The sequence below is a fragment of the Arachis ipaensis genome, chromosome B03, assembly GCF_000816755.2.
Source record: "Arachis ipaensis cultivar K30076 chromosome B03, Araip1.1, whole genome shotgun sequence".
Classification (NCBI taxonomy): domain Eukaryota; kingdom Viridiplantae; phylum Streptophyta; class Magnoliopsida; order Fabales; family Fabaceae; genus Arachis; species Arachis ipaensis.
In genome coordinates, this window is record NC_029787.2 from 36,095,776 (window position 1) to 36,112,828 (window position 17,053).

Sequence of the window (17,053 nt, forward strand, 5' to 3'; positions counted from 1 at the left end):
TCCTGGCCTAAGCGGCTAAACCAAGCTGTCCCTAACCATGTGCTTGTGGCGTAAAGGTGTCAAGTAAAAAGCTTGAGACTGAGCGGTTAAAGTCGTGATCCAAAGCAAAAAAAAGAGTGTGCTTAAGAACTCTGGACACCTCTAATTGGAGACTTTAGCAAAGCTAAGTCACAATCTGAAAAGGTTCACCCAGTTATGTGTCTGTGGCATTTATGTATCCGATGGTAATACTGGAAAACAAAGTGCTTAGGGCCACGGCCAAGACTCATAAAGTAGCTGTGTTCAAGAATCAACATACTGAACTAGGAGAATCAATAACACTATCCAAATTCTGAGTTCCTATAGATGCCAATTATTCTGAACTTCAAAGGATAAAGTGAGATGCCAAAACTGTTCAGAGGCAAAAAGCTACTAGTCCCGGTCATCTATGGAGCTAAGTTTCATTGATATTTTGGAATTTATAGTATATTCTCTTCTTTTTATCCTATTTGATTTTCAGTTGGTTAGGGACAAGCAACAATTTAAGTTTGGTGTTGTAATGAGCGGATAATTTATACGTTTTTTGGCATTATTTTTAGGTAGTTTTTAGTAGGATCTAGCTACTTTTTAGTATATTTTTATTAGTTTTTAAATAAAAATCATATTTCTGGACTTTACTATGAGTTTGTGTGTTTTTCTGTGATTTCAGGTATTTTCTGGCTGAAATTAAGGGACCTGAGCAAAAATTTGATTCAGAGGCTGAAAAATGACTGCAGATGTTGTTGGATTCTGACCTCCCTGAACTCAAAATGGATTTTCTAGAGCTACAGAAATTCAATTGGAGCACTCTCAATTGCGTTGAAAAGTAGACATCCAGGGCTTTATATAATAGTCCATGCTTTGCCCGAGTTTTGACGACGCAAACTGGCGTTCAAACGCCAACTTCCTGCCCTATTCTAAAGTTAAACGCCAGAAACAGGTTACAAACCAGAGTTAAACGCCATAAACAGGCTGCAACCTGGCGTTTAACTCCAAGAGAAGTCTCTACACGTGTAAAGCTCACTGCTCAGCCCAAGCACACACCAAGTGGGCCCCGGAAGTGGATTTCTGCATCATTTACTTATCTCTGTAAACCCTAGTAACTAGTTTAGTATAAATAGGACTTTTTACTATTGTATTTTCATCTTTGGAACGTTTTAGTCCTTAGACATTGGAGGCTGGCCTCACGGCCATGCCTAGACTATTATCACTTATGTATTTTCAATGGTGGAGTTTCTACACCCCATAGATTAAAGTGTGGAGCTCTGCTGTTCCTCATGAATTAATGCAAAGTACTATTATTTTTCTATTTAATTCAAGCTTATTCTTATTCTAAGATATTCATTCGTACCCAAGAACATGATGAATGTGATGATTATGTGACACTCATCACCATTCTCACCTATGAACGCGTGCCTGACAACCACTTCCATTCTACATGAAAACGAGCTTGAGTGTGTATCTCTTAGCATCCATTCTGAAAGATCGGAGTCTTCGTGGTATAAGCTAGAATTATTGGCAGCATTCTTGAGATCCGGAAAGTCTAAACCTTGTCTGTGGTATTCTGAGTAGGATCTGGGATGGGATGACTGTGACGAGCTTCAAACTCGCGAGTGTTGGGCGTAGTGACAGACGCAAAAGGATCAATGGATCCTATTCCAACATGAGTGAGAACCGACAGATGATTAGTCGTGCGGTGACAGCGCATTTGGACCATTTTCACTGAGAGGACGGACGGTAGCCATTGACAACGGTGATCCTCCAATATACAGCTTGTCATGGAAAGGAGTATGAATGATTGAATGGAAGCAGTAGGAAAGCAGAGATTCAGAAGGAACAAATCACCTCCATACGCTTATCTGAAATTCTCACTAATGAATTACATAAGTATCTCTATCTTATTTTATGTTCTAATTATATTTTAATTATTAAAATCCCATAACCATTTGAATCTGCCTGACTGAGATTTACAAGATGACCATAGCTTGCTTCAAGCCGACAATCTCCATGGGATTGACCCTTACTCACGTAAGATTTATTACTTGGACGACCCAGTGCACTTGCTGGTTAGTTGTGCGAAGTTGTGAAAAAGGAATTGAAATTATGATTGTGCATACCAAGTTGTTGGCACTATTGAGATCACAATTTCGTGCACCAACCTAACATAAGTTACTTGTATTTATTCTTTACTAAAGATGATTCAATTGATAGTGAATACAAGTATCACAAAAGAAAGGAAAAAATTTGTATTTATTCTTCATCTTTCCTTTTGAACTCAATGAAAAATACAATCACTTTCATTGGTTTGGCTTTAACACTAAAAAATATGCATCTAGTCTACAATTGTTCAAACACATACATAGAGATACAATAATTGAAACTCAAAGCCAACATGCACAAGCTCAAAAAAATAAAAAATAAAAAAAACCAGAAAAGAGACAAATTAGGAGATTCTTAGAAGTAAAAGGATCATATTCTTCAGTTTCAACAAGCTTCTGTAGTTTCTCTTGAAGATTCCTTACTCTGTCTTTGGTTTTTAGAAGCTTTCTCCATCTATATATAGTCTATAGACCAAAGTCACCATATACAACAATATAGGAAGCCCATACATAAGGGTAAGTTTTTTCATACTTTTTTATTTTGAGATACTATTTTTGTAATGAATCTATCAAGTTCACAATAAAAGAGCCACTTGCTACTTGATCATCCTTCATCAGTATTCTGGATCGGTGTAGCGGAACTTGTTGCTTGTGGCTGATTTACCATGCTCCCTGCCTGTAATATTCAATTATGGATAGTATGATAGTTGCATAACCAATAATCCTTTTACAATGGAGCCCTGTAAAATAACATCAAAATATAAACACACAACATGCAGAATCAAATAAATTCCATCTATTCACGATAAAATGCAACATCCAATTTAATTTGAAAAGAACCATCCACCTATTAATTAAAACGAACATCTGTTTTAGTTGATAAGAAACATCTAACAAATTAGGAAAAATTTCACTCTTGCACCATATTTAAATAACTACACTCAAATCCAACTTCAATTCAAGCAAATTTAAACTAATTTTTTTCCTAACTCCCAAACCACATAAAAAAGGGGAATATGTCAATATAGAATCCAACAATTCAAGCAAAACCAGTAACATGCAGAATCCAACTTGGTACATCATGATATGAAAAATCTCTAATCATATGCAATTCAGCAAAATCCAACTCTTGATAATAACATCATTCGCTCTTTAAATTCAGCAACATCCAATTTCTAGTTATAGCAATTTACAAACATACTACAACTCAGCATTTGCAAACAGAATTCAGCTATCCAAACAAAAGAACATGAGTATAAACTTTTTGAAAGGGAGATACATATTGCATAAACGAAAAAATCATCCAACCCACGATATAATAAAAAAGTAAAAACTCCAATTATAATAAAAAAAACCATACAGTTAAAACTCAAATAGATGTTGTTAAATCTCCAACAAATCTGTCCCAAAAAATCAAATTTTTTATGCTAGAATTTCACATAATCAAGTTCAGACCCAAGTTCAATTAGGAAAAAAAACATACTTACTTATCACTAACTTACCCCTTTGCGAAACTCCCAAACCACAAGGAAGAACATCAGCTAGGGTATCCAAGAGTGATAAAGACCAAAAGTATAGGTTTAGATTTTCGCACTAAAAATAGGATTGACGTTGCAAGTATAGTCCAAACCCAACCATTGATCATCAATCAAATTTAAATTCAAAAGATTGTCACAATCAAAACACAATAACCGAGAGTATTAGACTCCCGGGTCGTCTTTCCTAGGAGTTGCAATTGAGTGATCAATTGTTGGCTATGAGAGAAATGGGGATTGAATGCAAGAGAGAGGCAAGTAATGTAAATAGCAAGAAATTAAACAAGCATGCAAGGAATTAAAAGTCAAAGCAATTAAATGCAAGGAAACCTCTTGGCAAGTAATTGAGAGCTAAGGTTATCTATCCTAGCCATTGACCATAAATACATGATGATTATGAAGAGTTAATCCTACTTAGTCAACCCTACATCGAGGATAAGTCAAATCGGCATAGTTGATTCCAATCTCTAAGTCCCAAGTCAACACTATTGGGTCACTTAGAGTCAAGGAAAACTAAATCAACTAACTACTCTAATGTATCAAATAAGAATGGACATCAATGACTCAAGGATCACCATAGTTATCAATTTTAAGCCAACAGTGAGGAAAAACTATGTAAAAACTAAGTCAAGCATTTTATCAAACACTTGGTGTGCATCAAAATAAAATAATATTAAATTACATTAAAAATAAATTCTAACTACCACATGAAAGAAAATCATAACAACAACTAAAGAAAGTAATAAATGAGCATAAAACATAAATTGCATTAAATGTAAATTAAAATAACAAAGAGTGTTCATAAAATGAAAAGTGACATAAAAGAGAAATTAACAAAAGAAATGAAGAAGATAAAGACAAGAAAGCATAGAAACATAAACGAAACTAGATCAAAACAAGAATTACAGACTGAAATTAAAGGAAATTAAACTAAACATAACCTAATTCTAGAGAGAGGGGGAGCTTCTCTCTCTAGAAACTAAGAGAAAAGCATAGAAAAGCTAAACCTGAGTCTAATTTCAGTAGAAAATAGAATTCTGAATTGTAATAAACTATTGTTATCATTCTAATGAATGATAATCAAATTTTAGTAAACAATTTCTACTTAGTCTATTTAGTACTTAGTCTATTTAGTACTTACTAAACCCTAAACATTTTTATCAGTCTCTTTTTTTTTTATTTAATGAATAATGATATCTTCTTTATATTGCTATTTTCGATTATTCCAATAATAAAATTTCGAAACATTAAAAAAAAGTAAGTGGACCTAACCCATTGAATCAGAACTATATCTACTATTCTGATATTCAAATTCGATATAGATGAAATTGATCTTTTTTTTAGACTTCTTTTTTATTTGTACTTCGTAAGAATTAGTCGATATTTACGATTAAATTCTCCCGTTCCTCAAGATTCTATAGGAATATTTTTATATTCCCTTTCTACAGCTTATTCCAAACTCCAAAATACAAGTCATTTTTTTTAACACAAGAGAAGATCAATTTTCATTTCTATAAAATGGGATATGATATATAAAAAAAATACATCAAATGAAAATACCAATTAAACCGATCACAGGAATACCAGTTACAGTACCTATTATCCAAAGAAGAATCCTTCCAGTAGTATCGGCCATTTATCCCACTTTCCTCCACATTTGATCAGGTAGTCATGCTAGTGACATAAACAGTCATAGATAATTATGAAATTATATCCTTCCGAATGGGATAAAAGAATTTCGAATACGTATACGTATTTATTCCCTTTCTTCTATTAATTGAAGAAATAATTTGAAAATAAAACAGCAAGTACAAAAATGAGTAATAACCTCAGTAGAGACTGGTACGATTCAATTCTACATTTTGTTCGTTTGGGTTTGATTGTGTCGTAGCTCTATAATTCGAATTTTATCATTCAATGAATGAATGAAAAAAAGATCCGCGGGTTAGGTCAAATTGGAAAGTTTGTTATTTTTATTTTTTACAAAAGCAAGCTAAACAACATTTCAATCTTTTTCTCTATCGCCACCACCTAAGAGATTCTTCCCATATTCCAGGAATAGTTTTTCAGTAAATAGCCGAATCATGGATAGGGAACTAACTATGCCAGTGACCTACCAAAATTTTTGTGCACTTTGTTTTTTTATATCCATTAGGCTTTTTATTTAAAAACATAATATAGCATCCCCTTTTGACATAATTTGCTTCTGCAGAATAAACGCAAAAACTGAAAAAAGATACTCAATTCAATAAAACGTAAATTATAGTATCATAACCATTTCTTTATCCACATCCACAAATCTCATTTATTCCTATTCATGTTTTGTGTTGTGAACAGACATTTCTATTTATATAATTTTCATTTTTTATTTTTCTAATATATAAATATTCTAATTGATCGAATTTGTTTGACCTAAAGATGATTCCCCTTCATTCCTCTTCACTTTGGCCACAAATAACTCCAGAAATGAGTTGGACTAGGTTTTGGAGGCTCAGAATTCGCCCCAGCAATTTGCAATTAATGAGCTCACGTGACATGGATCACGCGTACGCGTCGCTGAGCTCGCGCTTGTGCGCGTGCACGCATCTCTTGTGCGCACGCATGGATGCTGGAATGTCCAAACTCTATTTCTTCATGGTTTCTTCCCTTTTGCATGCTTTTTTCCTCACTCCTTCAACCCATACTTGTCTTGAAAACCTGAAATCACTTAACAAATACATCAAGACACCAAATGGGATTAAAGTGAATAAAAATTGACTAATTTAAGCGCAAAAGAGCTTATTTTCACTTTCAAGCACAATTTAGGAAGAAATATCAAAAGCATGCTATTTAGATGAATAAATATGGGTTTATATGATGAAATCCACTCAAATCAATCCAAAATATATCGTCAAATGTGGATTCATCAAAGAGCTATCAATCAAAGCACACAGAACCCACAAATGAAACATTTAGTTGATATTTATCAAACCAACCAGTGATTCATCAAATTTTACGAATATCTCATACTACTACCAGTACTAATACCTGAAGTATCCAACATAACATACAACACAACAGACACCTCTAATCCCTAGAAAATCACCAAAAACACTATAACAACACCATGTCCAAATCCTTTTTCAAAAACTTGAAGAGGAAATCAAAAGCAACATCTAAATACTTACCAATCAGTGAGATGAAAGGAGGTTTTCAGGCTGGAGCAGTGGCTGTCCAATGACGTTAAACAGAGCTGCACCAGGAGGCTTCAACGGCGCTGCCAACACTGGCATGCAGCAGTAGCGATGCGCTTTTCATGAGCAGGAGAACCTAGCTACTCGTTCGACAAACCTGGGTGGGAGCCCATCACCGTGACCGAGATTGGGGAAGCTACAAGGAGACGAGAGAGTCGCGTCGTTCTGGTACGTTGGGCGGAGGCGCGGTGGGCACAGGCGTGGCATCAAATGAAGTCAGAGACGAGGTTTTCCCAATGATCTTGCTGTTCTGGTACGGCCGTGGATGGTTTCAAAATCTGATGCGGTAAAACAGTGAAAGGAAATGGTAGGATTTTGAGCGGGGTGAATTTTGGGATTCGGCTGAAGTGAAGTGGGCTTTGGGATCCCAGTCTAGGAGCATTTGGCTGGTTTTTTTTATTGGAACCCTCTTGGTTCTCTAGTATTATTGTATTTTTAATCATTCTAATTATATCAATTGATATAGTTCTAATTCTCATTCATGTGCAATAATTTTATAAGTAGATAATTGATGCACACATTAATGATGGCTCATTTAATTTGATATCAATTAGTGGATAATAATAATAATAATAATAATAATAATAATAATAATAATAATAATAATAATAATAATAATAATAATAAGGGTAAAAGTAGCAATAATATTATATATATTTATATATCTCCTCTTTTAGTTCTTTCTTAAAAATATTGGCATATAATTAATGTAGATAACATATATATATTGAGCAAGTATCTCCATTGAATTAATCATAAATATTAATAAAATATAATGGCATAAATTTTACCTAATTGTAGCAAATATCTCCATTGAAAATATTCACTAATTATTACTGTGTACAATTAGTGTGTGTGTGTATATATAAGGAGTAATAGTGATTGTTACAATTATTTATCATGTAGAAAATTCGTACCTCAAACATAGATCTTCTTCTGTTTACTATTTTTCATACCTAATGGCTACTAGCTATGATTCTATCAACAATGTTACCTATGGTAGATTATGTAATGAAAAAGTTTGAAAAATAAAAGTAAGAATTATAAGACTATGGAAAGTCTCATCCAAATTTGACAAGAGTAAGACGGCTTACATAGAAATGGTTTTCATGGATGATAAGGTAAGTTGATTATTTTTCATGATTCTTTCAAGTGATACTAGGTCCATTTTATAAATATTTTTTGTTCATATTATAAGTTTATTTGATAAGTAAACCCTTGCATGAATCAAAGATAGTGCGATTTCATAGATTTATAAGTGCTAATAGCCTTTATATTTAATTTATTTTACAGTGTGATAAAATTCGTTGTTCAATCAAGAATTATTTGGCAAAGATGTTTGAGAATGATCTGATCGAGAGAAAGGTTTATGTCTTCTCAAATTTTCTGATTGAAGAATCAAGCGGAATTTATCTACCGACTACACATGTGTGTAGAATAACTTTTAAGAAGGAGTCATGTATAATAAAAACGGTCGATAATCGTAAAATTTCTGACAATCATTTCAATTTTTTTGCTCATGCTGATATATTGAGACAAACAAATGAAAAATCTAACTTATTCGGTATGTAATAAATTTGTATTATTATTATGTTATTTATTTATTTGTCTTTAATTTGATGCTTTTAATTTGTTTTTTTTTAATTAGATATTATTGAACTCTTGACCGAAAAAAAAGAACTTATATCATGATTAAAAGCAGGAAAAAATGACAATTACATTATGGTTGATCTTCATGATTTCCAGTATGTGAAATTTTAATAGTTCACAAAGAGATTTTATTTTGTAACAATTATCTATTCATATGCAAAGTCTTTTATTTATTTTTTATTATATATTACTACTTATTTCTCTTAATTTCTGTTTTTATTTAAAAATGAGAAAAAAAAAGATGCACACTGTGAGATCAATTTGTAACTCAATTACTCGATTATTTACGTGATCACCAAGCAATCAAGTACATCTAGAATGGGTACGGTTAGGGTAGGACCCTACCCTAACCCTACCCGCGAGTTAAAAATTTCATTAACACTCTACCCTACCCTACCTGCGGATTGAGAATCTCTCAACCCTAACTCTACCCGCACCCTAAAGTTTTAAATCCTACCCTACCCGCAGAAATATCAAATTTTTTTAAAGTAAATATAAAATTCAATCATTCTGAATTTCGCACATATTAATAACATAAAAAATAAAAAACTAATGCTCTAAATTACCAAATTAATTAACTAGTTTAGTGGTTGTTCACTTATTGTAAGTCATTATATGAGGCAGGTTGTGGGTTCAACTCTCACTTCCTTTACTATATACCTAATTTTATAAAATATGTGTTATATATGAGGTGCAGGTAGGGTAGGGTAGGGTACACCCTAAACTCGTACCCTACCCTACCCACAGGCATACCCAGATCGATCTCTACCCTATTCACTGCGGGTCGGATAGCCTACCCTACCCTAACAGGTTGGACTGGGTTGGGTACCTGCAGGTAGGGTATGAATTGCTGGCCCTAAGTACATACTTATTCTCCAATTTGTAAAATTTAACAAAGACATTAGTAAGCATATTGATTTAACCTTTTATTTGACATGTTTATTTATATTATATTTGTAATCAAATTATATTTATTCTTAGTTCACAGTAAACTAACATATAAAAATGTATTGGTGAATTTAACTAGTATTAGATTATTTATGGTCACATTCAGTATATATGTCTGATTTATTGAAAAAAGTAGATTACTAAAACCGATTAATAACTATTTTAGAGTTAATCCAATTAACACTAGATTAAGAAAAAATAAACAATGCATAATATGTTACTTTTTTATTAATCAAATTATTATAATTCAAATTAATTTTAAGAAACAATTTAAAATTATAATTTCAATCTTATCACGTGCATGCATGGCACGGATAACTACACTTGTTATTAATAACATATGAACTATTACATATATAATTTATTTATGTTAGAGATATAAATATTTATGTTAATTTTTTTATTAATTTAAATTTTAGAAGAAATGATATTATAACACGTGATAAATTTTATTTTTAGTATTGAAGTTATAGTGATATTTTTCAATAATATATAAATTTAGTGTATTTTTTGTTTGTATGGATATCACAAATTTGAGGATAAGATATGTGGTTTTTATTTTATTTTTTAAAAATACAAATTTAAGGGTCAAATTTATATCATGGTATTAAAATTTTTTTTAAATATACTAATTAAATCTTCCAATTTGTTTGGAAATGAAAAAATAATCATCTCATCACAAATCGAACCCTATGATATATGCATTATAAAAGTCTGATTTTCCAATTTCTTAAATATGAGAGTTCGATTTGTTATTTAAAATGACAAAAAATTTAAATTTGTATAAAAAAATACACCAATTAACTATGATACTGAATTATATAAAATAATTTTTAAAAAATTAATTAATATTAATTAAAAAAAGTTAGTTATCTAATTATACGAAATTTTGTTAGTATGAGTTGTGAGATAGATCAGAGATTCGTCGTCCAAGTTGGTGACGAGACTAGATTTCTAGAGCGGCAGAAATGGTATCTACAAAGACATTTTGACACTCAAGTAAGAATGGATCTAAAAAGTATATGTGAAGATTAGGAATGGGAAACGAAAGAATCTTTGACTCCCTTTAAATAGTAAGAATTTGTTATCTTATCTTATTTTAATTAGTAAGATGCTTAAATTTAAATATCGGTTAAAAATTTGTAGTTATTGGGCTAGTCTAAACTGCAATGGTGACCCAAATCCAAGTGGTCGGATAGTAGCTATTCCGCTAGGAGATCTGGGGATCTGGTATGAAATACTAACCTTAGTACTTTATATTATAAAATTTAAAAATCTTTGGAAATTAAACTGCGAGAATATCTCAAAAAATAAAATATGTCTCGTAACGAAAAATTCTAGAACATACATGTTAAGGAAGAAGAGTGAAGCGTGGAAGTCTTGATTTTTCTTGCTCGTGCATCAACTACAAATATTGTCAGTTCCGTAACTTTTATAGTGAAACTAAGAGTAAACTATCATTTCTACTCACGATAGTTGAAAATACTGACATATCTACTCATAGAAAAAGAAAATTACCATTTGCACCCATAAAACATGGGTTCCATATAACAAAATTATCCAAACACTAAAAAATCACATAAAAATTCCAAATTATCTTTATCATCATCCACATAATCTTTTTCCTCCCACTAACCACTCGATCATCCTCATCGGCTCATCACCTTACCACCACCACTATCTCCATCCGTTGTCGTCCTCCTTCGCTGTGGCCTCCCTTCCTTCTCTCCTTTCTTGCTCGCCCTCGCCGACCAGGGGACCTTCGCCCTAACCCCTGCTTCGCCGCCGCCAGCAACCCTAGAGACACAGTGTCGTCCTCTCCTCTTTTCACCTAACGTGGCTACCTTCTCCTCAACACTAAACCGGTACCGCCGACGGGCCACCACACCAGCCGCCACCACCGCGGACCCTTTTGCGAACCAAAACCGCGGCGAGCTCTCTCTCTCTCTCTCTCTTTCTGTCTCTTTCGCCATGTGTTTTAAACCACCGAACTCTAATTCACTTCTCCTTCTCCTCTTCTTCCTCTTCTTCTTTCCTCTTCAAGAACCAGAGACCTCCAAACCACCATCAAATCCCTGCCATCATCGTTGTCCACACTTCCAGCTGCCAGAACTGCTGCGAACCACCGTCGTCTCCACCATCTGCAACGAACCCAAGCCACCCTCACTGTCCTAGTCATTCTTTCTCTCATTCCAGACCACCGCCAGCGAGCCACTCACCAGTTTCGCACCTCCTCCACCGAATCCTAACTCAATCCCTGTTCTCACTCTCTCTTCTACTCCAACGAGCTGTCGGCGACGTCACCATCATCATCAGCTTCTCAGTCGCCGAACCTTCAGAGCAACTACCGTATCTAACGTCTCTCTCGCCGAAATAGAGCTGAAACAGAACAAGCTCATCCCTGCCTCTCAGACTTTGGCTCAGGTGAAAATTTCTCAATTCGTTCAATTCTCCACATGGTCTGTTTGAGTTTGGCAATTAATTTGTTGTAGGGGCATTAGGTTATAGCACTCTGTTCTGAGTTCAATGAAAAGTTGAAAATGATGATGATAAAGGTAATTTGAGATTTTTATGTGATTTTTTAGTGTTTGAATAATTTTGTTGTATGAAACCTATGTTTTATGGCTATAAATGATAATTTTCTTTTTCTATGGATAGATATATTAACGTTTTCAACTTTCGTGGGTAGAAATAGTAGTTTACTCCTGAAACTAATTTTTAATTAATGTTTTGATCAATTTTTGGACAATACCCATTTTTTTATATTGGGCTGGATCGAATATTTTATTTTTGAACTACTAATTTAGATTGGATGTCAATAACTGATGATTTATTGGACTCATTTTAAAGCCTTATGCTACAAACGCAAAAAATTACCATTTACCGTGTTTAGTAAATAGCTATGCTTAGCTTGCTAGTAACACTTAAATCTTTCTATAAATAGTTATTGATTGGATGAATTTAATTGAAATTTAAAATTTTATTGACTGAAAAAAATTGTAAGAGCAACATAGAAATTTTATCAAACTAAGCTAACTAAAAAGAAGCAAAAATTCAACAAACAAGTGCAAAAGGAGAGGGAGAGTTAGAAAGATGTTACCAGACACTTTTATTTATTGTCTTTAAGTTAGACACTTGGGAGAGCCCTTGCTATGGTGGCTTTTGCTTGACTTCCCTACCAATGCTTGAATTTTCAATGTCCTCCGGGATCCCAAATTCTAACATTAACAAAAACAAAAGACAACAAAAAAAATAAGCTATTTACATATTAACATATATACAATAGCCAAAAATAATACACAATTGCAACTCTCCAACAATGGCGCCAAAAATTTGATAAAAACCAAAAGCATAGGTTTGGATTTTTGCACTAAAAATAGAATTGACGTTGCAAGTATAGTCCAAACCCAACCATTGATCATCAATCAAATTTAAATTCAAAATATTGTCACAATCAAAACACAATAACCGAGAATATTAGACTCCCGGGTTATCTTCCCTAGGAGTTGCAATTGAGTGATCAATTATTGGCTATGAGAAAAATGAAGATTGAATGCAAGAGAGAGGCAAGTAATGTAAATAGCAAGAAATTAAACAAGCATGCAAGGAATTAAAAGTCAAAGCAATAAAAGTCAAAGCAATTAAATACAAAGAAACCTCTTGGCAAGTAATTGAGAGTTAAGGTTATCTATCCTAACTATTGACCATAAACACATGATGATTATGAAGAGTTAATCCTACTTAGTCAACCCTACATTGAGGATAAGTCAAATAGGCATAGTTGATTCCAATCTCTAAGTCCCAAGTCAACACTATTGGGTCACTTAGAGTCAAGGGAAACCAAATCAACTAACTATTCTAATGTATCAAACAAGAATGGACATCAATGACTCAAGGATCACCATAGCCATCAATTCCAAGCCAAGAGTGAGAAAAAACTATGTAAAAACTAAGTCAAGTATTTTATCAAACACTTGGTGTGTATGAAAATAAAATAATATTAAATTACATTAAAAATAAATTCTAACTACCACATGAAAAAAAAATCATAATAACAACTAAAGAAAGCAATAAATGAGCATAAAACATAAATTACATTAAATATAAATTAAAATAACAAAGAGTGTTCATAAAATGAAAAGTGACATAAAAGAGAAATTAACAAAAAAATGAAGAAGATAAAGACAAGAAAGCATAGAAACATAAATGAAACTAAATTAAAACAAAAATTAAAGACTGAAATTAAAGGAAATTAAACTAAACCTAACCTAATTCTAGAGAGAGGGGGGAGCTTCTCTCTCTAGAAACTAAGAGAAAAGCATAGAAAAGCTAAACCTAATTGTCCCCTCATTCCTCTTTATTTTGGCCTCAGTTGGAGTTGACCCTGGTTCGGTTCTCGATGCTCGTTGTCTAGGATTTCTACGGACCACTATCCAAGGACCGAACTCTTCCCCCATCGGTACTTCCATTTGCCTTCCGTTCTTTGCAGCAGGATGAATTCACGGTGGTTTATCTTGTGGCGGTGGTGCCCGTCTGCGTTACATTAACGGGGTTTCCACCATCGGTAGCTCTCTGGTGTCCACGTTCACTGACAATTACGAAAGACAGAAGGCGCATCACTTATGATATTTCGAGTTAGCCCTCTCCACTTGCTTTCAACTCTCGTGATAGGGTCGAGATTACCTTTTTCATTTCGTCATCGGTAATTAGAGAAAATGATTAAAATAAAACGTTATAGACTAGTTTTGTAGGCTCAGAATTCGCCCCAGCGATTTGCAATTAATGAGCTCATGTGACATGGGTCACGCGTACGCGTCGCCGGGAGAAAAATCCTCCCATGCGTACGTTAAAATTAAAATTTATTTCTATGTATCATTTTGTCTCCAACGTTTTCGTCCTATTTAAGTCCCTAACATTTCAAAATCGTCTCAATTTTGTCCTTCCGTCACTTCTGTTAACAGATCCCTAATGGCAGGACAACAATGAGTCAGTTTTGAAACGTTATAGACTTAAATAAAACGATTAAAATGTTAGAGACAACTTTAGGACTTACCCCAAACATTAGAAATAAAAACAATACTTTACTCTTTTTCATAATGTAATAGACTAAATAGTAATGTGGAGGACTTCAAATTTCTCTCTTTCAAAATCAAAAGTTTTGATATCTAAGTACCAAAAGATTGCTGGATACAAACATGGAGAAATTCTGATTACTCGTGCGGTCGTGCCCTTATCATGGAAGCAATCGCCACGCAAACTTGAGTTGTGGTTTCGTTTTACCAGCTTTCTTTGTTCAGTTGGAACCAATTTTTTTTTTCAACCAACTGTATTCCCCCTACTGTAATGCACGAGTTCGCTACTAATTCTTGGGGACTCTTTTTCTTCTCTCTTGAGTCTTTTTTCCTACTTTATTTCAATTGGTTTAAGTCTCACACTTTTATATTAAACTTTTTTTTAAAGATAAATCTTATTTTATTAATATATAATAAAGGTATTTCTATAAGGAAGTACAAAAGAATTGGGTAATCCCATTTATCAGTAACTGTGACTGAAAGATTAAAAGTTTAAAAAAGAGTAAAGTAAGAGTAAAGAAAATTAGCAGCATCCATTAGGTATGGCTCAGGAGTTCACGCACTAAACTATTGGCTTCTTTCACTATGTCTGGTGCCGGGCTTGTTACCTTTTCAAAAACACACTGATTCTTCGCTTTCCAAGTGCTCCAACACAGCGCTGCTATGAAGAGGGTCTTTTGTCTACCGTCGAATTGAACCGCTGCCCAAGATAAGACTCGTTGCCGCCAATTGAAAAATGTCTCTTCTTCTCTCATCCATAGGTCAGGGTTATTAAGCTTAGACTCCAGATTATTGAAGACAGGGGGCATTGGAACAAAGCATGAGAAATTGATTCAGCCTTCAACATGCATCTTAGACAAATGGCAGGGGTGGATGTGAACCGGCTGTGAATTTGTTGCAACACTGGAAGCTTTTCATGAAGACTCTTCCATAGAAAAATCTTAATTTTATGAGGTAGTTTCAATTCCCAAATGCTATTCCATACTCTATTGTTCTGTATGTTTTGGGGCCTCAATGAAGTAGGAGAATAAAAGAACCCATAAGCAATTTTGTATCCTGACCTAACTTCATATATACCAGATTTTGTCCAGTACCAATTAACTTCATCTTCCTCCTCTATTGGTTTGATTGAAAAAATTTTATTGCATATATCAAATGAAAAAATTGACTCAATCAGATTTCTGTTCCAACTTCTATCAGGATTTAGTAACGCACTAACGTAATACACTTGCAAATTTGGTGACATTAAAGGGCACTGGAGGTGGGAGCCAGGGATCATGGAAGATGGGACATGAGTACCAGAGCCTATTTTCCATAACAAGCCTTTCTCGATCACCTTGCGCTCTTCAAGAACACTTCTCCAACCCCACAACGGTACACTTCCTATCTTTGCATGTAGAAAATCTGTATATTTGAAATATTTAGTTTTGAGCATTCTTGATAGAGTAGAATTAGGGTATTTCATTAGACGCCAACATTGCTTGCCCAATAAGACCAAATTTTGGGCCCTTAGGTCCTTGATCCCCAGCCCTCCATCTTTCTTCGGTCTCGTCATTATGTCCCATTTAATCCAAACCATTCTTTGTTCTGCGCCTTTTTGACCCCACCAAAATTGCAAGAGCATGCTATGAATCTCAGTCAACAGCGTGTCTGGGAGCATGAAACAAGAGAGTGTATAAATAGGAATCGCCTCCCCCACCGCTCTCAATAGTGTGTGTCTGCCACCTGATGACAATAGATTTCTTTTCCAACCCATAATCCTCTTTTGAACTTTATCCTTGATAATTCCAAAGGTAGCTTTCTTTGATTTTTGGACTATAGAGGGCAGCCCCAGGTATTTGTCTTGTGCTCCGATATGTTCAATATTTAGTGTCTGAGCAATTGCTAGTCTTGTGTTCTGAGGTGTGTTGTGACTGAAAAAGATGGCCGACTTATTCAAATTGACTTTTTGTCCACTGAAATCCTCATAGATCTCTAACAATTCTAGAATACTTTGGCTTGTATTAGGTGCGCTCTTGCAAAAAAGGATTGAATCATCAGCAAACAAAAGGTGATTAACTGTTTGGCATCTCCTATTAACTTGAACTCCTTGAATTTATCTGTTTTGCTCTGTCTTGTGTAGCAAGAAGGAAAATTCTTCTGCACAAAAAAGAAAGAGATATGGAGATAGGGGGTCACCCTGTCGGATGCCCCTATTTGGCCTAAAATAGCCAAAAGGTTGACCTTCCACAACAACAGAGTAAGAAACAGTCGTTACCAATTCCTTAGTCCAGTTAATCCATTTAGCATCAAAACCCAGCTTATCCATAATATACCATAAGAAATGTCATTCAACCCTATCATAAGCCTTACTCATGTCTAGTTTAATAGCTATCTCATGCTCTGCCCCACTTCTCTTATTTTTCAAATAGTGCATACATTCATGGGCAATTAGAATATTATCTGAAATGAGTCTACCTTTGAGAAACACACTCTGATTTGGGCTTATAATTTTATTC